The sequence below is a fragment of the Adiantum capillus-veneris genome, chromosome 5 (genome assembly GCF_014529385.1).
Source record: "Adiantum capillus-veneris isolate H3 chromosome 5, ASM1452938v2, whole genome shotgun sequence".
Taxonomy (NCBI): domain Eukaryota; kingdom Viridiplantae; phylum Streptophyta; class Polypodiopsida; order Polypodiales; family Pteridaceae; genus Adiantum; species Adiantum capillus-veneris.
The window spans coordinates 140,559,000-140,582,510 of record NC_140935.1 but is presented as its reverse complement, the minus strand read 5'-3'; the positions used below and the strand labels follow the sequence as shown (position 1 = coordinate 140,582,510).

At 39.5% G+C, this 23,511-nt stretch overlaps 1 pseudogene; it reads left to right on the top strand.

The window, feature by feature from the left end:
• Positions 1 to 4,395: 4,395 nt before the first annotated feature.
• Positions 4,396 to 7,273, top strand: LOC147458186 (pentatricopeptide repeat-containing protein At4g13650-like; annotated as a pseudogene).
• The last annotated feature ends 16,238 nt before the right edge of the window (positions 7,274 to 23,511 follow it).

The window sequence follows — 23,511 nt, the reverse complement described above, 5'->3', positions numbered from 1 at the left end:
AGCTACTTGTCCATGTCCATGAGTGAGCATGAGAAGGAAGAAGGAGAGTACACAGTGCTCAATAATTACTCATATGCTTATTATCCTAAAAGAACTTACAATTTTTTTTAGAAATTGGCATTTATAACCTAGACATAAGGTTTTTGAATGTGAAACTAGCCTAAATTTGGGTAAAGAGGGACTAGAGATAACTTGGAAATAAGTACAATCTAAAAGCTCTTGGCCCCAACTACTGACTTTACATTCTCAAACTCATAATCATAATTACATATTTGGACATGATGGCATTTTTATATAAAAAATGATAGAGATTGTAAAATTTGGCTTAAAAATGTTAAAAATTGTGTTGCCTAGTTAGCCTATTGCTAAGATTCTCCCCCTCCTAACCTAGGTCATCTGCAACATATCTTAAGATGGCCAAGTAGTACTTTGGCTTGCGAGCTCCATGCTACTTCTTGAGTGCGTCAGGCTTTGTAGTAGTTTATCCTGAGCTTTTTGTCACCTTCTATGAGGACTTGAAGGTTGATAGGCATGTTTAGCTCCATTATAGAGTAACCAATGACAAAACTTGTTTGTAGATTTTCTATGATAGGGCCAAAGATCTTATTTGTGAAGGTAAAGAAGACTGTATAGAATGCTTCTTCAAAGGTTTGCATGTAATATGATGAAATGAACATGACCCTTGCATATAACTCACTCAAACTTCCATGGTCTCTCTCATCCTCTTTACCATTAACCTCCCTCTCACCTCCATGTATCTCATATAAACTTCTACATGCCTACACCATCTCTATGTTTCTCTCTATCACTTCTAGCTTACAATTCCATCTTAACTCTTCTCAAAATGCATGAAAATTCAGCATGTAGACCATGCTTAACCTCTACAAATTGGAGTTATCATCAACCAAAATCCTCATTTTCATCGTGGTGATCAACCTTGGTGGCGGTGGCATAACGAAGGAAGAAGAAAAGACCGGTGGTAATTTTTAATGATCTACACAAGGGTGAGTCCAAACTTCTTCAAAGACTTCACCATCACAAGAATTCCCTCACTTCGTTCACCCATCCTCCTTCAACCATTTAACTCATTCTACCCATTATAAATATATCCTCAATTTTTTTTAGTGATTCCTAGCACTAATACTAGCCCACTAACATAAATATCTATTGACCTAACCTTAAAAGGCATCACACCTCAAGACATGTACATAGTAAATTCTCTCTCTCTCTCTCTCTCTCTCTCTCTCTCTCTCTCTCTCTCTCTCTCTCTCTCAATCTCGATCTGTTAGCTTTGTAAAACAGGACTACCAATAACCTTAATGAGGGGTCTCCAACCTCTATCCTTCTTGTAATTATCTATAATATCTCACATAGGAACCCCAACACTTTATGCGTGAGGAGATACTTAGGTGTAGCAACCACTTTGTGAGCTTCACACTTGGCATGAGGTAAGCTTTGATGCTATAGATTGCAAAAGTGAGAGAGTGCGAGTTCCATATCTCAAACCACTACTGTACTTGCTCTTCCATTATCAACACGTTCATGTTTTGGTGATTCAAAGGCGTATTTTGGCTTTAGAATCTTCGTCCTTCCACTTGTGCAACATGCTTGGCGAATTCAAGGTGATTTGTATCTTACAGTTGTGTCAATTAAGCTTGTTAAGGATTGTTTTAGTGTGTCTTCATTGCCTGATTCTTGTCCATTTTAAGAGGGTATTGTGGTGAGAGGTGTTCCACAGCCCTAAGAAAATGCATGTGTGATGGAAATGTTTAGCATTCACTAAGTGTTGGTTTAGTTTTGTGCAAGCTTTGTGATAGCCTCATAACAAAAAACATTATTTTGCAAGTTGCAATCTAGGTACTGCACAACCTCTATTCCTCCCTCTCTCCTTTGCTCTACATAATTCTTGCTCCATTTGATGCGCTTCTTTGTGTGTGTTTTGTTGTGCCCCTCTCAGTCGTGACAAAAACACTCGTGCGTCCTAGTACACGTACCATAATTAGGTTGTTTCCCTTTTCTTGTTTGGGTTTGGATGTGGGTGTGTTTTTTGCTTGTGGTTACCCCAACCCCAATTGAGCAACACAAGAGCCTTGAGAAGTGTTTAGAGGTTGGTTCTCTTGTTGCCCATCGTGGACCGCCTCAATTTTGGTGCCCCCATTGAAGAGGGCTTTATGTAAGTTATTATTTCATATTTCTTGAATGATTAGCCTTTATTATAGTCAATTAGATTATATGAATCACAAAAATATGTAAAACCCTTTCATTCCTATTGTAAGTCAAAAGGTACACACCATTGTTAGCAATAAGCTACAATTTCAATGTGTGATTTGTAGAATTCTAGGTCCTTGTAGGTTAGCCAAAACGAACATATCAATGAATCCTTTTATCTTGCCTCTTATTAGGTTCAACGAAATCTAAGCCACAAAAAGACTAGGGGTGTCTAGTCCTTCCAACTTGAGGATAACATCGCGATAGTGAGATATATATTCAAGTAATGATGGGTATTGGCGCATGGAACACGTGTCCCAAGCCGTCCAATTTTGATCTACCTCATTTGTAGGCAAGAATTCTTTGCAAAACATATCCTCAAAAGTTTCTCAACTCTGTGGTATGATATTCTTCTCCTTGAGAGACATCCACCACTTGTAGGCCTTGCCTTCTAGAGTTAACCTTCTTTGCAGTGCTCTAACTACGTCCGGAGTACGCCATAAGGCATGAATTCCATCCCACTTGCTGAGAAAGATATTCACTGCATCCTTATTGCGATCTCAGTCTTCTCCCTTAAAAGTTGGTGGTTTGGTGTTTTTCAACAACTCATCCACCTCTTTTGCAGTGAGAGTGTGCAAAGCATCGGCAGATGGACCTTGTCCATGATCAAAAGGGCCTTGCCCCTGTGTAGCAACGTGCTCATGCATGTGTGTGGCGATAGGGCCCTTGGTCTACTGCTGCATAAGTTGTATCACTAATGTAGATAATTTAGTGACGTTTTCATTCAAAGATGCAAAATTTCCTTCCATGACTAATATGCGTGTTTGAAGTGCACAAAATTCTTGAATATCAAGCAGTCCATAAGCTCGTCACCCGTCGTAGCATCGTGGGCACTCTCCGTGAGAGCATCCGGTCGAAATCAAAAGTCATATTGATTTCTGAATCCATGGCAACATCGTGCAATGCAAGGAACAGAAGGAAAAATACCTTGAGTCGAGGAAAATTAATCCCGTAGTTGTAATTGGCACCGCAAAGGGTAATTAGCCGTGCTAATTACGTTGATTGTCCAAGTTTTAATCAATGTGCAAATCCAACCGTGCATGTACACTACTTGGACAAGTCATAGCCGAATCGGTTGCAATTGTTCTTGCTTTCAAATGCAATTGACTCGATGAATACGGTCGCCAATGAGTCCCTTTGAAAAAGATTATTGACTTAATGATTTTCTACAGCAAGCACGCAGGCATCCTATTAGCCCCTGCAAAGCTTAGCCAATGACTATTAAGAAGCATAAGTGATAGCCTTGTGAGAGCTTTAGGTATTTAAATCATGGAATTAAACTCTCATTGGACCTCTTAGTCTTATGGCCAATAGGAATCAGGCAAGCCATTGGGCTGTTGAATGCTCATTGGACCCCTTGGGAGACTGTCCAATAGTCTTCTAGAGAGTTAAATACTATCGGTTCTTTTATCAAGTGTTTTTAAATGAATTAAACTAAATTTACTTTAGCCTAATTCTCATTGGTCCACCTCTATGGCCATCCAATAGGATTTGAATGCACCTTGGGGGCAATCGGGCTAGGAAGCTGACATGTGTCCACTATGCTCTTTGTGTAAAGGGAGCTTGGAAGAGTGTGTGTCTGTTTCTCTCTCATCCCCCAACAAAATGGCTCGCCCCATCCTATCTAGGGATATGTGAAGACTTTATGGTCTTCACATAAGCATCCAATTTTACCTAGAGTTTGACCATTGAACATTTCATTTAATTTTGGAACCTAAGCTTTTTGTTAATGGGCTGAACCTTAGGGTCTTTGAAGCCCATTGTTACACATTGCTCTTTTGCAGATGGCCCCCCCTTTGGATCCCTATTTTCCCTCCTTTGGATCCCTACTGTGACCGGGTTGCCAGCCTAACCAATATTCTAGCTTTTTCTCCCCTGGTACTTCCCCATATTAAATGATCAGTTTAACATGAGAAAATCATTTAGGAGAATTAGATATTAGTTATTATGACACGCTATACCTCACATAGAAACTCCATCCCAAATGTCCAAGCCTCGTTGCAACAGAGTGCTTAGAATAGATTTTGACAAAATAATTAGAAAACTTACACAGGAAAAAATTGGAGGTAAATTGAGTTTATTTGAAGTAGACTAAATTTGTACGTTTTCTAACCTTCAAAATTTAAAATTTAGAGCACTGTGAGGACGTATCGGGATGTATACGGTCGTCAGACCATAGCCATTTCTAGTGCGTTTGCTTGTCACAGAGTGCCACATTGTGGTATTTTCAACTACAATGTGGCGCTACTGCCCATAGAAGAAAATAAAGAAACAGGGTTTGGGTAGCATACACACTTGTATGCACTTGCAAGCTTCATGGGTTTCTCAAATGGTGATGTTGTCGTAGGGAAGACTAAATGGTTTTTCTGCACTTTGAAGCTTTTGGGTCTTTTCCTAATCAGAATTCAAGCTGAGACACCCTCCCTTGTACATTTATGCATCATGTGAGGCCGTCTTTGAAGCTTTACAAACCCTTTCTGTTCAACTGGGTCAAGCATGCTTCACTTTCCCCTATTTTATCACATACCTTACACAAAGCATACTTGCCTCGACAGGCGAAGGTCACTCCCACTGTTCATGATTATGCTGGTTGGCTCAAAGGCTGCACCCACAGTCTCTCTCTTCATAAAGCTCATGTCATTCATGCAGACATTGTTGATAATGGGTTGGAATTCCTTCCTATTGTTGGAAGTGCTTTGGTTAACATGTATTCAAAGTGTGGTAGTTTTGAAGATGCTTGTAAGGTCTTCGACATGGTCTCAGTTCGGGATGTCGTGTTGTGGTCGGCCATCATTGTGGCATGTGCAAATCATAGGCATGCAGAAAAAGGACTACACTTATTTGAACAAATGCAACTAGAGGAGGGCATCCCTTTGGACAAGCAGTTGCTCACGTATGCTGTCAAAGCATGCGCAGGCATGAGAGCTTTAGAAGAGGGAAGGAGAACCCATATTATCATCACAAAGCAAGGGCTGGAGGCTGATGAGTTTGTCGGAAACAGCCTTGTTGATATGTATTGTAAGTGTGGTAGCTTGAAAGATGCTCATGGAGTCTTTGACTATGTTGGTATCCGAGACGTCGTCTTTTGGACTGCTCTTATATGTGGGCATGTCGAGTCTAGCCTCAATAAGGAAGCATTGAAGCTATTTTGGAAGATGCATGAAGAGGGGATAAAACCGAATAGAATAACTTATCAATGCATTATCAGAGCTTGTTCAAGCGTAGAAACTATGGAAGAGGGGAAGAAGATATTTGCGGACATTGTGAAACTTGGGTTTTTTGATTCTCATGTTGGGGTTGATTTAATTCGCATGTATTGCACGTTTGAAAACCTAAATGATGCGCATAAGGTGTTTAGCGTTTTAAATGCACAAGATATTGTGTCTTATACTGTGCTCATTACCGGTTATGCTGAGCAAGAGCACGGTGAGGAGGCGTTGAGGCTCTATAAAGGCATGCGAAAAGGTGGTGCAAAACCAGATGAGGCTATTTTTGTGTGTGTGCTCAAAATCTGCTCCCAACTTGGAGCTTCCCAAGAAGCACAAGTGATATATTTTGACATTATGTCAGAAGGACTGGACTCCCTTTTGTGTATAAAACAAAGTTTGATGGACATGTATATAAAATGCGTGAGCCTAGAGGATGCATTTGCCCTTTTTGAGAGCTTTACAATTCAAGATGTGGTGTCATTTTCCACAATTATTGCGGGATATGTTTTGCATGGATATGACACAGAGTGCTTGAAGCTGTTTGAGGATATGCAAATCAGCCGCATACAACCTAATGAGAAAACCTATACATCTATTCTAAAGGCTTGTGCACGTCTGAAGAAATTGGAATATGGCAAACATATTCATAACCATCTCATGATTCTAGGATTTGAAAGTGATGTTTTCATTAGGAGCACTTTGATTGACATGTATGCCGGTTGCAGAAGGGTGGAAGAAGCGTGTAGCATTTTTAGCGAGGGTAGTGATGTGGTGTTGTGGAACACTATGATGGGGATATATGTAGAGCATGACTTGAATCGCCAAGCTTTGCAATTGTATGAGCAATTGTGCCACCAAGATTTGGGGTCAAGCTATGTTACCTTGCTGTGGCTCATCAAAGCTTGTTCTGACATTGAACAAGGAAGGCGGACACATACTCTTGCTGTAAAACAGGGATGGACAAACAAATAGAGGTTCAAAATACAGTAGTTGTCATGTACTCCAAGATGGGTTGCCTTGATGATGCACATACTATCTTCCAAAGCTTGGCTAGAAGGACATTGGGATCGTTTAATGCCCTGTTGACAGGCTACAGCTGCTTAGGGCATGTTGAGAAAGCGCTTCAAATTTATCATCAAATGAATGAGGAAGGTATACAACAGGACCAAAGCACGTTTGTGCTAATGCTGAAAATGTGTGCTTCTCTCATAAGTCTATACATAGGCAGGCTGATTTACACAGCAATCGCACATAATGCTTTCGATTGTGAGCCACGTCTTCTTAGCACTGTGATGGATTTTTTTGCCAAAGCTGGTAGCCTGAGGGATGCAGTTAATGTGTTCAGTAGATTGAGTCTGCGAGACACAGCTGCTTGGAATACATTAGTAGCAGCATATGCTGACAATGGATGTGTAGAGGATGCCCAAGAATCATTCGTGACAATGCAAGAGGAAGGCGTTGAACCAGACAGCAGGACCTTTTTATGTCTGCTAAATGCTGATAGCCATGCCGGCATCACATCATTAAGCTATCATTACTTTCAGTCCATGAGAGATTATGGCATTGTCCCCAATACCCAACACTTTGCTTGCCTAATTGATGCTCTTGGTCGAGCTGGTCTACTTAACGAGGCAAAGATGCTGACACTGATAATGCCAATGGATCCCCCTGTTGTTGCTTGGACAGCTCTTTTAGGGTCCTTCTTGAAGCTTGACTTCTTGGATCTAGAAATGTAAAAATCTCATGAATTGAAATCAAAAATTGGGTGGGTGCATCCTGTCACATATAAGAGCATAGAACTAGTACAATCTAATTTTAGTTGGTGACATAGCTTAGCTTCAGAGCATAGATTCGAAAGCTGAGACCAAACAACATGATATAATGATCAATTGGCAGGTAAGTGAGGGATTCAACTAGTCCTACTGGCCGGTTGGATGCAGACAAGACCTGCAACTTATGTGTAGAGAGGCCCCTGCACGTGGGGCAAGGCATGCTACAGTTTGATCGATGGCGGCCCCATGGGACTAAGTGACACAGGCATGGAAGGGTGGGATCTAAGGTGAGGGGACTGCGGACCGTAGATTTTGGCGGCGGCGCCGAAAGTACTTTCGGCGCGATTGTCTTGCACACGTGTTTTAAGTACGTTCGGGCTTGCATTCTTTGGCAAGACGAAGTGGTTAGGACATGTGCCTCACGAGGGCAAGGTCATGTATTCAAATCCCACGGATGCAAAAGGGGGGTACCCTAGATTACTCTCAAAAATGCAGGTACCCAAGATTACTTTTGGGTACCTTGGATTACAAAAAGTAATCTAGAAATCTAGGGTACCCACATCCCAGATCTACGGTCCATAATCCCCTCATCGTAGATCCCACCGTCTTATGCCTGCGTCACTAGTCCCCAGGATGAGGGTCCTTGTCTAGTACGACTAGTCCATTTCAATACATGGAATGCCATCCTGACAAGGGCCATGTATCAAAGACAGTAGCGGGAGGGTGCCCCGTTCAAACTTGCTCCCACAAGTAGGGTCTTGTCTCACACAAAAGGGAGGATTGTAAACAACTGTGATATGGATCAAAAGTAACCCTTTAACAGGGGTTTCCATTGAGCTATGAGTACACCTTATGTTAGAATCATATACAAACCAGCAGGTTGTTAGTTTAACATGAAAATCCTGAGTCAGTTGGAAGAGAGTAGCACATAAAGTTTTGTTCTTGCCATCTCAAAGTTTTGTAGACAAGGCGAATGAACTCAAAGACCGTCGCAAATTGTAGACTAATTTCAGGATCTTTTGTCCGAGGAATAGTGTTATGGGATAAGGGTGACTTTGGGGGACATAAGGACTTTAGAGAGAATAATTTAGCAATGACGTTTGGCTTGTGCATTTGCCTAATACATGAGGGCAGGAGATATGATATTTCTGCTAACCATTAGAAGGAGCTGTTTACTTTGGAACACAACCTTTGCAAATATGGTTTTGGGTTAATGTGTGTTTGCATATATGAGCTTATCTAGTAATCAAAATATGGTATCTCCTAATGGCTTCCAAAAAAATTAAATTCCATAGCATTGAAACTTTAAGGAAAAAGAAAAGTTAGAAAAGGCTAGAAAGGAACCACAAAGAGAAGAAATGAATCATGTCGATAGCAAACATATTTATATAGAGAACATAAAGTCTTTTGACTTTCCACCAATACCTCAAGGGTCTTTATCTCTTACACCATCACCCTTCACTTTTGCAAGGTCTTTCATTTTTCCGAAATGGTGAGGACATGATAGTACATTCTCTTTGCTAGTGCATGTCCGAATGTCGAATTGAATTGTTGGAGTGCCCAACACTCCTCCATCACAAGAAGTTTTGGACATATTCTCACAATAATTCCCACATTATGACTTACCTCAACAACATGAGCTTCTGTGAGGGAGGCACGGCATACCTAGCTAGGTACGATTGGGGGTAGGGCCGGCCCGGTGGGGAGGCCGGTGGTCCCCTGTCCCAATCGTACCTAGCTAGGTATGCGGTGCCTCCCGATCAAAAACTCATGATGTTATGTATTGTATGAAAAACACTTAAAAATGCTCCCTTTTCCTACATGAGAAAATTTCTAAATCTTCTTGAGCATCTTAACAACCTCCAAGTATTGTTACGATAAGCCACAAAGAGCACACACCTCGGCCGTGCTTGGAGTAGCTTCACTGTTGTATGTTAGTACTAGTTTGGTACCAAAACAGGACACTTTAAGTGTCTTTTTTTAACAAATTTAAATTAAATACTACTTACATAAGATGGTTTATTTAAGAAAACCCTCTTTATATGCTTAAATATGCTAGCTAGAAGGTCTTTTAAAAATATAACCTTGCATTTTAGAATCTACCATGATCAAGAACTATACTCATCAAGTTGACCCTAGTAAGATTACGATTTATGAATTGAAGAAATGGCCTATATAAGTTCAAGAAAAAATTAAGCAACCTTGTAGAAAATTTTAGGTGACTCTTCCACAATTTTGCTATAGATAATTGAAAGTTTCATGTGCAAAAAAATTGACTTTGGAGTATATAAAATAATGGAAAGTTCCATGTGTTTGATATGTTCGTTTCAAGCATATTGTTGTATACAAAAAAGAATACGTTTCTGATGTATTTGTGAGTTTTAGAAAGTGATACATCGCTTGCCCTTTCCATTGAGCACTCAAGGCGGCAAGTAAAAGGGCTTTGATATGCGGATCATTTTAAATATTCAAAACTACATAAGAGAAAACTTTGATATTTTTGTTCTTGAGACATAAGCATTCAAAACCTCAAATAATATCAAACTTTCCATGTAGATCAACTAAATGTATCAAAGTACGTGGTGCATACACAATTGGGGTACCTAAAACCTTGGTTTCAATGTTATTATGGAGAACTTAAGATTTCTAAGAGTTTTTGCACGATAAAAAATTCAAGATAGAGTTCAAGCAACAAGATTTAGTTCAGTTAGGGAGCCCAAAAAATACGTAGTTTCTTGGTTTAAGCATATTAAGTCATTTGTAGTTGTCAAATTGCACTAGAATAGTACCAATTTCATGACGGGACCTTTGGAAGACCAAAATAATGCTCTTATTCAGCACATGCTTAAGTATAAAATTATGTCTATAACTTGCATGTGACTTGAAAAGTTATCTTTGAAGTGTATTTCATTGTTTTGTAACACTAAGTGCTAACACTTGGATTTTATAAACATAAAAATGGCCATCTCTACAAAAAGATATAATATTTTTATGATTTCTTAGAAAAACAGCTTGAAATTTTACTAAAATTTATGTCTTAGAACTTACCAAAATTCTCTCCATACGGATTGTACTTTGATATGGAGAAAAATCTAGTGTTTTCTTTCCCTCATAAGCAACCTATGGTAGAAGCAAAGTGTAAAAAAATTCTTTCTAGCTTGACAAATAAATTGCCAAAACTTGGTAGAAAAACAGGACACTTTAGTGTTTCAGAACACTTAAGTGTCTAATTACAGAACTAGTGGAATAGGATAGCCAGACAATGACAGTATCATGGCACTTAGATTTTGTTTGCCATGAGCTTGTTATGGTTTGCAGATGCTTCACGTAATTCACCTTCCTTTTCTACTCTCTTTCAAAGACAACTCATTGCTTTCTTTCTAATTTCTCTAATTAATCGAATCTCTTTGTTTTTGCCTTTTTCTCAAAATTGGGCACACATACCTGCTTGATTGGGTTAAATTTCGAACATTAGTGCCTATGTGGCACCAACGAAAGTTGTTAATTTTAAGGATCTTGCAATTTTTAATGGCGATGGCTTTTGCCACATAGATAGAAGCCCTCCAAATTATCATCGCCCGTACTACTTGTAGGTCAGAGTATTTCCCAATATGGAGAGTATCACATTAGTTGCACTAGGTCTGCTTGGAAGCTCAACCTGCATCTTCACCATCACAATGTCTATGAGGACTCTAGATAGATATTGGAGTGTCTATGAATTGGACAGTCCATGCGCTTGATAAGTGGCAAAGAGACGACTGGCTCACCCGATTGTTTATTGCCTTCACATTTCAATTAATCATGCGTGCTTGATTAATCCCCACTACATCTCTAGAATCTATAGGACCTGGGGGGTCGGGCCCACTACCATAGGGAGCACTAGTACTATTATTTTTTGGGGGCCTTGTCGATGATATATAACAAAAATTGTATGGGAGAGAGGAGAGATTTTGTTGCCAACTGGCAAAGTGTAGACGATGGGAACAGTCCCCAAACAAGAATTTGGATGGGCAGCTGGACTGGTAATTAGTGAGCTAGTTACTACGATAACTGCACAATGGAAAGTCAATCAGGGGCCCAATTCAATAGCTATATATAGGACCCATTATTCATTTTCAAAAATCTTTTACCACTATCACGGACTCTGGTGCCTTGGATCTCATTATGCTTGTACTTGTTTGGCTATTAAGCTCAGAGAATCCTTTGGCTCACGTTGTACTTCATTACAATATACTGATTTGAATGTAATTCAGTTCTAGTTCCAATTCCAGTCTATGTGTCATTTCTATTTCAGTTACCATTCCCATTTCAGTATTGTTGTCCCTATCTGATCTGTTGTCTGAGGTCTGCCTGCCTGAATTGATTTAGCTAACTCAACTATCCCAACCTAGAATAGTTGTTTGAAGAGACCAGCTCATTCCATTTTGGCAACCACAGTGGCTTGAGCTGAAGTGCTCTTGACAGTGAATCACTCTCTGAATTGGTTTTTGAATTAATTTCTTTTCACTCATGTCACCCAAATGAGTTGCTCATGGCAAAAGGCCATCAGCCAAATTCACAAAAAATCCACATCGTGTCAGCTCAATCTCGCAGGAGTTAGGGCGACACTGACACGAAGGTTGGTAATGAAACCGATTTGAACTTGGATCAGTAGAAGCTTGACAAGTGAGAGGACTCCCATTACTCTATGGGTTCCACGTGTTAGAGATCGCCGAAGAGGGCAGAGCGACGCTCTCAATCTACTGAATCTCAAAATAAGGCAAAGGGCAAAGCCAGAAAGCGCACATGTGAAGGTAGCAGGAGTCATAGGTTAGGACACAAAAAGACTGACAAAAAACCAGAACGAGATAGAGTAACTGAAACGGATGACACCGAGCAGTGGGACGTAGATACGGATCACTGCAGCAAGAATAAGTCCAAAGAGCACAACTTAAGTTCAAAAGACAAGATTTGACATCATACAAGATCCAATTGACTTAAAATTGCCTTTCTAATGTTTAGACGGGGGAAGAAGGACGATCTAGACATGCACATTAAGGCATTCAAACAAAACACTAAGCTGAAGGATATAGATGAGAATGAATGTGGAGAGTATTTTCTTTAAGACTAGGTTGGTAATGGGACACTTTTATGTCCTGTTAAGTGACCATTTTCCTTGAATTATGTCAAGAGTTTCAAAATGGATTTTGAGGTGCTATCTGTCTAGAAAGTTGTCTCATGAGCTGAAAAAAACTCGACATTTTTATGGAATATCAATTCCATCTTTAACCTTGTCCTTGCACAACATTTCACAACCTAAACTGTGTGAAAAAACGGGTCCTGTTTTTGGCTTTTTTCAACTTTTTGCAACTATACCACTCTAGAATTCATGTTTGTGAGGTCTATAATGCTAGAGAATTATCTTTAGTAGTCCTCAACATGTCCTTATGCTTCTAGGGAGAAATAAATGTTGAAGTTGTAAGTTATGACCAAATTACAAAAATTGTCAAATCCTGTTTTTTAGCCAATTTTAGCTCTTCTATGATTGTTTTGGTGGCTTTCATGATATCCAAATGCAGTTTTGATTTTCTATGTCGCATATTGTAACATAAAGCTAATATTCCTTGAGTTTTGGGGCACCTAATACCCTATTTTGCATAGTAGACAACGATGGTTGATTTTTTCAATTATAGAAGAAAACAAAACATTCTAGTATATCAAGTATAGCTTTTTCAATATTGCTAGTTTCTTGTGACAACTACATGCATTTTGTAGGTAGTAACCATATCTATTCATAAGGATCAAATTTGTCTAGATATTGAATAGTTTCTATGGGATTCTACAACTCATAATGTTGAACCCAGTTTTTTCATGTTTGCGGTATTTAGCACTTCATCTTTGTCCCCAAGATTCCCCTTGGTAAGAGATGTATTATTCTTTTGACATGCTCCATGGCTCCTTATGAACCTAAAGGACAATAGGGAACTAAGAAAACATGCATATATTATTTGTATTGAGCGTGGCTATAGAAACTTTGATGATAGGTTTGCAGAATGGTAAAAATTCAACTTTTTTGTACCTATTTCTTTTGGCAAAACAAAAAATAGTGAGTGAGAAGCAATCATATGTTCTGATCACCAACCCATTGAAGTTAACTAGGGAATTTATCTCAAGTCCTACAAAAATCCCTAATCTTATTTTTATGCAACAAAATGTAAGAAATGACTGTTTTGTTGGAAATGTACTGGTCCATCAACTTTGGAGGCTTGGTGTGACCAAAAGATGAGAAATTTTACAAGTTTCTTATTTTTTCCATGTGTAGTAGTCCTTGAACTATAACCTCATGAAAGGATTTTACAAAATGAGTGGATCTACTATGGTTTTGGAGGTTTTTTTCAAAACCCTGAAAGGACACTTTTATGTCTTGTTAGGTTACCAACCTAGTGTTAAACATTAAAAGAGGTAGCTAGGAAGTGTTACCCAACATGCCAGCTCAGATCGTACAACAGATTGATCAAAGCATTTTGCATGGAGTACTCAGACAATAGAGGAGATGAAGACATATTGTGTAAGCTAGAGAAGATCAAGCAAGGCAATTTGTTAGTCAGAAGTTATCTCGAGAAAATGAAGGAGATGACTAGACAATTGCATCAAACCCCATTTGAGAAAAGAATGTGGGCCTGGTTCCTTAGTGGCTTTATAAGTAAGAAACTAAGAGAACAAGAAGTCATAGCCCCTATGAAGAAATTCAATTATCTTGTTCAACAAGTCCTGAAACTGGAACAACACACTAAAAAGGAAAGGAGCCACAATAAAAGATTCCAGTGATAGTGAAACATCGTATGAAGGGTCAGATTCTAAAATAACTTCTAGCTCATTTGATAGTGACTCAGATGAAAAAGAGATTTCGGTGATAGTGAAATGTCGTATGAAAGGTCAGATTCTAGCGCAACTTCCAACTCATCTATGTAGAATTTGTGTGGTGAGTGCAAGAGAGGGAAGGAGAGAAGGGGGAAGGAGAAGCAGGAGACACAGAGAGTTTTGGTGGAGCACTTGAGAGCATAACACTTGACAACAAAGAATGAGAATGAGTGGGCGGGCGCCCAACCATGACCGGCCACGGGGCCTGAAACCTAACAATCACTTGAAGGCGAACCACAACCATAGCTTCACCCTACGTCCATCATCTCTATGCAATGTGCAAACCACTCTGAGGCTAAGCTCTTTGTAAGAGCATCCGTTGGGTTTTTATCCGTGTGAACTTTATGTAACTCAATGCGTTTGCTAGCCAAAATATCCCATACCACCTGAAAAGTGACCTCTATGTGTTTTGACTTGGAATGAAACATAGGGTTCTTTGCTAATGCAACCTGGAGAAACAGATGTGTAAATGGGCTCAAAAGACTCCTGTAACCTGTGTGTCAATGTCGATATGGAAGCTGGTGTCGATTTTCGCCACCGAACAAAAATGCGTTGGTTGAATAACCGCCAAAGAAGTCGGAGTCAAAACGGTGCCATAGAGTGTAATCGGTGCACTTGGTGCCAATGCTAGGTGTCACTCAAAAAAGGAGTTATGACTACGTCTCACAGGTAGGGAGCGAGGCATTCCACACAAAAGAAAGGAGAAGAGGAGGAACGTCACAAAACCATGCAGGTAGAAACCACTCCTTAGTATAGAATTTTAGCATGATATCTTTCTAGCTTTGCCATCTATGGCATTTCTGCATATCAAATAGAATCATAGGAGATACATCTCTCATGTAACTTAAGCTAAGGGTAGCAAGCTTTCTAAGATCAAGATTTCTAAAGGGTTGTAGGTGTTAGTAAGTTGGGTGGGGATCATTTGTGGTCTTTAATAGAAAGAGAGTGGTATAGTTGCAAATGGAGTCCTACATCAAAAAATGGAGTCCTACATCAAAAAATGAGAGGATAAAGTAGAATTTTGAGGAATGTGCAACCCCTTTTGTATTTCAAACAAGGCATTCCATAGAGATATTGCCAAATAACCCTTAATTGGTTTGATTTTTCCGGACCAAAGAAGATTGCATTCGAGAGACTAATATTGGACCACACCTTATAATCATCAAATAGAATCTATTTACATCTCTTTTCAAAAGACATGCCCAAAAATCATTATTAGAGGTTGCCTTGGCTAGCCGTTTGCCTACAAGCTTTACTAACATACATTCCAGATTTATCACCCCTAGGACACCTCTAGATTTGTGCATACAGTAGATTCTTCAAGAAAACTTTGGAAATTTTTGTGTATCCTCTGAGCCTTCTCCCCATAGAAATTTCCTTGCCAGAAATATAACATTAGTCACTTGTACCTTTGTAGGTTTCCATCATGATAGGAAATAAATTAAGGAGGGCAGTAGGTAATGATTGAGCACAAAGGTTCTTGCCGATAAATTAAGTCAAAAGGATTGCCAAATGAAGATTTTTTCTTGAATTTATCAAGGACACATTCCCACCTCTGAACCATTGTAACCTTGAAACCCATTGGAATTTCTAAGATTTTGAATACCTGACCATCGAGAATTTATTGGCATTCTGATTCAGTGATGGTCAATGTAGTTTTCCCATTGGATGCTTTAAAGACAGTTTTATGTTGATTAACTAGGGAGCCACTTGCCACACAAAAAATGTTCATTCCAAGAAAGTGTCTGTAGATTCCTAATCAGTACTGCATAGTGCATTAATGTCATCTGCAAGTGTTTGCAGACATAAGTCAACATCAAATCGATAAATTTTGATCCCTTTGAATTTTCCATCTTGCAATTGTTTTTGACCAGTCATCCCCAGGCATCTAAAACAATAGAGGAGCAAGAGGACATTTTTGTCTGACAGACCTCATAAGAGTGATGGCATCAGTAAGTTCATTTGTGGCAATTTTAGCAAAAACATTTCCAAAAATCAGATGCACAAACCTTATGAATCTTTTACCAAATCCCATGTCAAATAAAGACTGTAAGACAAAATCCCATTCAATCTTGTCATTTGCTTTGTCAAAGTCTACCTTGAAAAAGAAGAAATCATGCCCATTCTCTAATGTATGCTCCATGCCTTCCCACAAATTTATGATAGCATCAAGATAAAACCTATTTGTTCTTGCAATATAATGTTATCCATGAGTGGACTAAGTCTCCTAGCTAAATATAGAGATAAAATCTTATAGATTGAAGTCAAACATGTTATGAGTCTCCAATTGTTGAGATCTTCCTTGCTACCTTTTTTTGTGTAGGATTTTAACAACCCTCAGTGTTGATATAGGCACGAAGATCTCCTTTCCTAAGATCTTCTTGCCACATCAACACAAGGTAGGGGCCCAAAAAGTCTTTGTATTGTATATAAAGTTCATTGGAAATTCCATCAATTCTTGGAGACTTAACAACTTTGAAGTTACCAATAGCATTAGGAAAAAATGAGTCCCAAAAGAGCCTTGTAAGAGCAACCAATCAGATTTCAGTCAACGATAAGATAGCCCATATCTATGTATCTCAAAACTTTATCACATAACATATCTATGGAAAGAGCTTGGCAATGAAATCCAAATGCACTATTGTTCGCCAAATTTGAAGTTAAAATGTTGAAGTTATGGTCATTCAAAAAAATGCAAAAATTGATGGGATCGTGGCCACACGCCCATTCTCATTGGTGTAGAGAGTATAGCCAAAAGTACCTTTGACCCTAAAGGGCCCGTTTGGGGTTCATATTTGCCCTAATGTATTCTTTCAGTTCACCCTCAAAGATAGTCTAGTCAAGCGAGTGTGCTACTTTTGGAGTCACAGTCTTCTCGCTGACCTGGGCCAGTAAGTACCCTTGCTTCTTGAATATTTCTATCTCTGTTGGGAATATATTGGTGAAGAAATCTCTGTCTATGGTAAGCTTATTGTTGTGATTCTTAGGCAAAACACCCGTCTTATCTTTAAGGAGAGGAATAAAGTCATTGGCTTTCTTTTTCTTCAACAACTAAACATATTTTTGGTAGGTCTATCAATTTTCTTTGCCCAAAATTTTCTACTGAAAGCAAGGGCACTATTAGCTTCCAGGAGCTCTTCTTGCCTAAGAGAGTTTTTAAGCTCAATGAGCCTAGCAAGGGGTTGGTCAACATTGGAGAGAGAATCTTCATGTTGAAATTCTCCCCTGAAATCGTCATTCTTCTCTTTGCTCTTATTTCTTTAGCATTTTTTTTTAATACTTTGTAAGTGTTCTCTAATTTTTTTGCACAGAAATTCCCCATGCTTTAGCAAGTGAAAGAAATATAGGAAATATTTATGCAAAATGCATTGGACTTGTTCTCTAATAGTTTTAATAGAAAAATAAGGATTGGTCAAGATGGGGCCAACCAACTTTGCATGCAGACTCAGTCCTTAACATATCAAAAAGCACAAGTTTATGATCAAATAACATTAGTGACGCATCAGACTTACACTTGGCCAATGAATGATCTTGCTGTACATTTACTGACATGTAAATTGTGTCCAATCTAGCAGCTCTATAACATTCATCCAGTTGCTTATTACTCCAAGTAAAACCACAATCTTCAGATACATCCGGCACATTCATAGAGGCTATCAAGTCTATCCATTGTGAGTTATCACAAGTGCCAAAGATTACCTATCCAAGAGATCTTAATCTGTTAATTTTTCCACCATATTAAAATCACCTGCAATGACAATATTTTTAAGCATTTTTGCAATCTCCTACCATCATTAAGATCTATCAGCAATAAGAGAGTTAGGAGCATATGTGTTGACTGAACTGTAGTTGATAGGGTCAGATGAGGTACTGTTTATAAGTGTCTAGAGGTCCACTCTTTTGGAGTGTAATGCCATTTGTATCCAAATCCTAGCGTGTTCAAATTGATCTCCAACTCTTTACGTGCCAGTTTTATTTCTTGCAAGCATATAAATTCAGGATGCAGAGATAGATCTAGCAACCATTTTTTGAATGACATAGGCATAGAATGAGAGTCCTTTAGAGTTGAGGGAGAAACCGCTTACATCGGGACACTTCATTTTTTATTGTTTTTGTTTGGTTTGGCCAATGCCAGTGAGACTCTATTTGGACGGATCATTGGATTCCTCCACTTTCCTCTTTGCTTTGGGAACCAATATATTAGGTAAGCTTCCCTCTTCATCTTGAATCATAAGAATGTCAATAGAGGGCATACGTTAGCTAGCAATGCTAGTTCTTTTTTTAATCTTTATCATCTACCTCCTTAGAAAACTGCAGTATATCTTCTGACGTTTCTTGTTGGATTAGGGTTGCAGGAAAACACACACAGCTTGGACAAGACAAAGGAAGCTCAAGGCACACAACAAAGAGTGTATTACTTAGTGTGCAATGGAAAGATAAGTTAGCCTAGAGTGATGGGCGTATATACAATGCACGAGGGAAAAAACCTCCTAGTGAGGGAAAAATGCCCCGGCGGTCCTAAGTGTGTTCATACACATCACTACCACATGTGCATGGTAACAAATCCCCCCTAAAGTAATGCGATGAACGAGAGCTAGAACATAGAGTAAAGGGAAGTTTCATGCCCTAAGGACATGATTGGTCCACAAAGGGGAGTAAGCCCAAAGCTTTGCGGAAAGCTTTGAAATTCTCATGAGACAATGCCTTTGTGAAAAGATTTGCACGATTGTCTTGTATTGGCACATAAGCCAAGCTGATCTCTTATGTTGAGAGCCTACTCCTTGACAGTGGTAATACACCTCAATGTGCTTTGTGCGAGCATGAAAAATTGGGTTCCTTGCAACTACCATTGTGCTCTGACTATCAGTGTAGATGGTGTTGGTAGTGTCCTGTATAACACCCAAATCAGCCATAAGGCATCTGAGCCATACACACTAGATCGTAGCTGTGAAGACTGCCCTATACTCAACCTCACAATTGGAAGTGGCCATAGAGGTTGCTTCTTGCTCAACCATGATATGCATGAGCTACCAAGCATGAAACAAAAGCCACTTCTGGACACACTATGTCAAAACAACCAGCCCAATCTGAGTCCAAACAAGCATTAAGTCTGGCCGCAATGATCCCCCCTTGTGATAAAACAAGCCAAGATGTAAAGTGCCACTCAAGTAGCGGAAAATTCTCTTAACAGCCTACCAATGCTTAGACCTTGGGCTATGCATGAATTTCCTGACCTGTGAGACTACAAACTTAATATCTGGCCTCGTGTTGCATACATAAATGAGGCATCCCACAACAGTTTGGTAAAGAGTGACATCTACAGTATCACCAGCATCATGAAGACTCAATTTCAAACTTGTCCATGGGAGTGGCAATAGGTTTGAAATCCTCAAGTCCAAACTTACTTAGCAATGTCTCTATGTAACTTTTTTGACACAAGTATACCCAAGTAATGATGCAACAACCCAAAATCTTTCATCTTGAAAGTAGAATTCAAATCAGCCTTAAAATCAGCAATATGTCTCTCATTTGGTCTAGCAATCAACAAATCATCCCGTAAAGAACCACATTGAGAAGTACATCACCCTCACGCTTTACATACAATGTGCTTTTTGTTGGACTATTACAAAAGCCTCGTTTGACCAAATGAGTGTCAGCCTTCTCATACCAAGCACAAGGAGATTGCTTCAACCCATACAAAGCTTTGTTACATTTCCATACCTTATCCTCTTGTCCTTTCTTGACAAAACCGCAAGGTTGCTTTACATAATGTCATAATAACTAATATCTAATTCTCGTAAATGATTTTCTCATGTTAAATCGATCATTTAATATGGGGAAGTACTAAGGGAGAAAAAGCTAGAATATTGGCTAAGCTTGCAGACCGACCACAATAGGGATCCAAAGGAGGGAAAATAAGGATCCAAAGGGGGGGGGCCATCTGCAATAGAGCAATGTGCAACAATGGGCTTCAAAGACCCTAAGGTTCAGCTCATTAAGACTTTCAAAATGCTAAGGTTCCAAAGTTCAAGGTTAGATCCAATGGTCAAACTCTATGTAAAATTGAATGCTTATGTGAAGACCATAAAGTCTTCACATATCCCTAGATAGGAGGGGGTGAGCCCAAATTGTAGGGGAGGAGAGAGAAACACAAACATTCTAGCAGGCTCCCTTTACACAAAGGGAACAGGGGACACATGTCAGCTCCCTAGCCCATTTTCCCCCAAGGTGCATTCAAATCCTATTGGATGGCCATAGAGTTGGATCAATGAGAATTAGGCTAGAGTAAATCTAGTTTAACTCATTTAGAAACACTTGATAAAAGAAACATTAGAAAGTAAGCTCTCTAGAAGATTATTGGACAGTCTCCCAAGGGGTCCAATGAGCATTCAACAGTCCAGTGGCTTGCCTGATTCCTATAATTGGCCAGAAGACTAAGGGGTCCAATGAGAGTTTAATTGCATTATTTAAATACCTAAAGCTCTCATAAAAGGGGAAAGGGGGACACATGTCACAAGGCTATCACTTATGCTTCTTAATTATCATTGGCTAAGCTTTCCAGGGTCCAATGCGATGCCAACATCAGTAAATATCATGAGGGGTCGACCAAGAGAGAGACGGAGCTGATTTTGGCAAGGAATTATCACACACACACTCACACAATCTCATGTGTCACTCTCTCTCTCTCTCTCTCTCTCTCTCTCTCTCTCTCTCTCTCATGCTCAAGCTTTAATGGAAAGCTCATCATCTACTCCAAGCTTGTGAGAAGGGAGGCCTACACCAACAACTCTTGGCTTTCTGATGCAAATCCAACCAAGAGCCAAGCTCCAATGCATGCGCATCTCCTCTACCATGCTAATTACTAAGCTATGCTAAGCTATTATGAGTGATTATGTGAGGAGATATACTTTTTTCTCGTAAGAATACTCCTTCCTCTCAATCTACTCTCATACCCCACTAGCTCTCACCATCTTCGAAGGTGTGCGAGGCCTTGGGTCTGAGACCGTGAGGGAATTGATGTTGTGTTTTATAAGTGTGAGCATGGTGCTTGAAGCTTCCATCTTCATTGCACCAACAAGTTATTGAAGGAACACAAAGTATTGTATTGTAAAATGTCTCCCTTGATGGGGGAAAACTTTAATACAAAGTCTTTTGGAGGGGGGATCGGCTCCATGTAAATCGGGTCCTCACCTGTTGTAACATTTAATGGCCTAGTAGCTTGTGTGTAGCGGAAAATAGCATAGACATAGTGAGCATTTCATTAGAATAGATTTATAATGAGCATAGCAAGAGTGATTGGATAGAGAGAGCAACAAAAAGCATAACACCTAGTTAGTTAGGCATGAACAATACTTCAAAAGAGAGAGACATTAAGCTGTTGACAACAGTTGAGGACCGGATTTACATGGAGCCGGTCCCCCCTCCAAAAAGCTTTGTATTATAGGTTTCCCCCATCAAGGGAGACATTTTACAATACAATACTTTGTGTTCCTTCAATATCTTGTTGGTGCAATGAAGATGGAAGCTTCAAGCACCATGCACACACTTATAAAACACAACATCAATTCTCTCACGGTCTCAGACCCCCAAGACCTCACACACCTTCGAAGATGGAAGATTCAAGCACCATGCACACACTTATAAAACACAACATCAATTCCCTCACGGTCTCATACCCAAGACCTCACACACCTTCGAAGATGGTGAGAGCTAGAGGGGTCTGAGAGTAGATTGAGAGGAAGAAGGAGTAGTCTTACGAGAAAGACGTATATCTCCTCACCTAATTACTCATAATATCTTAGCATATATTAGTAATTAGCATGGTAGAGGAGATGAGCATGCATTGGAGCTTGGCTCTTGGTTGGATTTGCATCACAAAGCCAAGAGTTGTTGGTGTAGGCCTCCCTTCTCACAAGCTTGGAGTAGATGATGAGCTTTCCATTAAAGCTTGAAAAGGAGAGAGAGAGAGAGAGAGAGAGAGAGAGAGAGAGAGAGAGAGAGAGAGAGAGAGAGAGAGAGAGAGAGAGAGTCTTCTTGCTTCACACATGAGATTGTGTGAGTGTGTGTGTGTGATAATGCCTTGGCAAAATCAGCCCCCTCTCTCTCTTGGTCGACTCCTCTTGCAATTTACTCCTGCTGGCACCCCATTGGACCCTGCAAAGCTTAGCCAATTATAATTGAGAAGCATAAGTGATAGCCTTGTGACAAGTGTCCCCCTTTCATTAATGCAATTAAACTCTCATTAGACCCCTTAGTCTTCTGGCCAATAGGAATTAGGCAGGCCATTGGGCTATTGAATGCTCATTGGACCCCTTGGGAGACTGGCCAATAGTCTTCTAGAGAGCTTAATTCTTATTGGTTCTTAAATTAAGTGTTTTTAAATGAATTAAACTATATTTACTCTAGCCTAATTCTCATTTGGTCCACCTCTATGGCCATCCAATAGGATTTGAATCTCGGGGAGTTCACTATGTGTAAAACTACCATATTATGTGCGTTCAAGACATGTTTGTAAAACCTCTTATCTGTGAATTTTGTTAAGAATATAATGTACCCTTTTCTTTTAAAATCTGTAATTTTTTTTTCAAATTTGAAAAAATAATGCCCTTCTGTATATATATTTCTGTAAGTTTCAAGAACTTTAAATACCCTTTTGTTGAACTCATGTGATAGGTTACATTTTTATTAGGTGACCTCCCCGGGATTTGAATGCACCTTGTGGGCAATTGGGCTAGGGAGCTGACATGTGTTCACTATGCCCTTTGTGTAAAGGGGCTTGCATGTGTGTGTTTGTGTGTGTGTGCGTGTGCGCACGCGCGTTTCTCTCTCATCCCCTACTAAAAGGGCTCACCCCCTCCTCTTTAGGAGCTTGCAAAGACTTTTTGTACACTATCAAGAATCCAATTTTCCTAAGCATTGACCATTGGACTTAACCTTTGAATTTTGGAACCTTAGCATTTTGGAAGTCTTAATGGGTTGAACCTTAGGTCTTTGAAGCCCATTGCTTGCACATTGCTCTTCTGTAGATGGTCCCCGTTTGGATCCCTATTTTCCCTCCTTTGGATCCCTAGTATGATCTGCCTGCTAGCCTTACGAATAATCTAGCTTTTTCTCCACTGGTACTTCTCCATATTAAATGATCAGTTTAACACGAGAAAATAATTTAGGAGAATTAGATATTAGTTATTATGACGACTGTTGTCAATAGATTAATTTATCTCTCTTTTTGAAGTATTGTTCATGCCTATCTAACTAGATGTTATGCTTTTTGTTGCTCTCTCCATCCAAGCACCCTTGCTATGCTCATTAGGAACCTATTCTAATGAAATGCTCACTATGTCTATGCTATTTTCCTCTACACA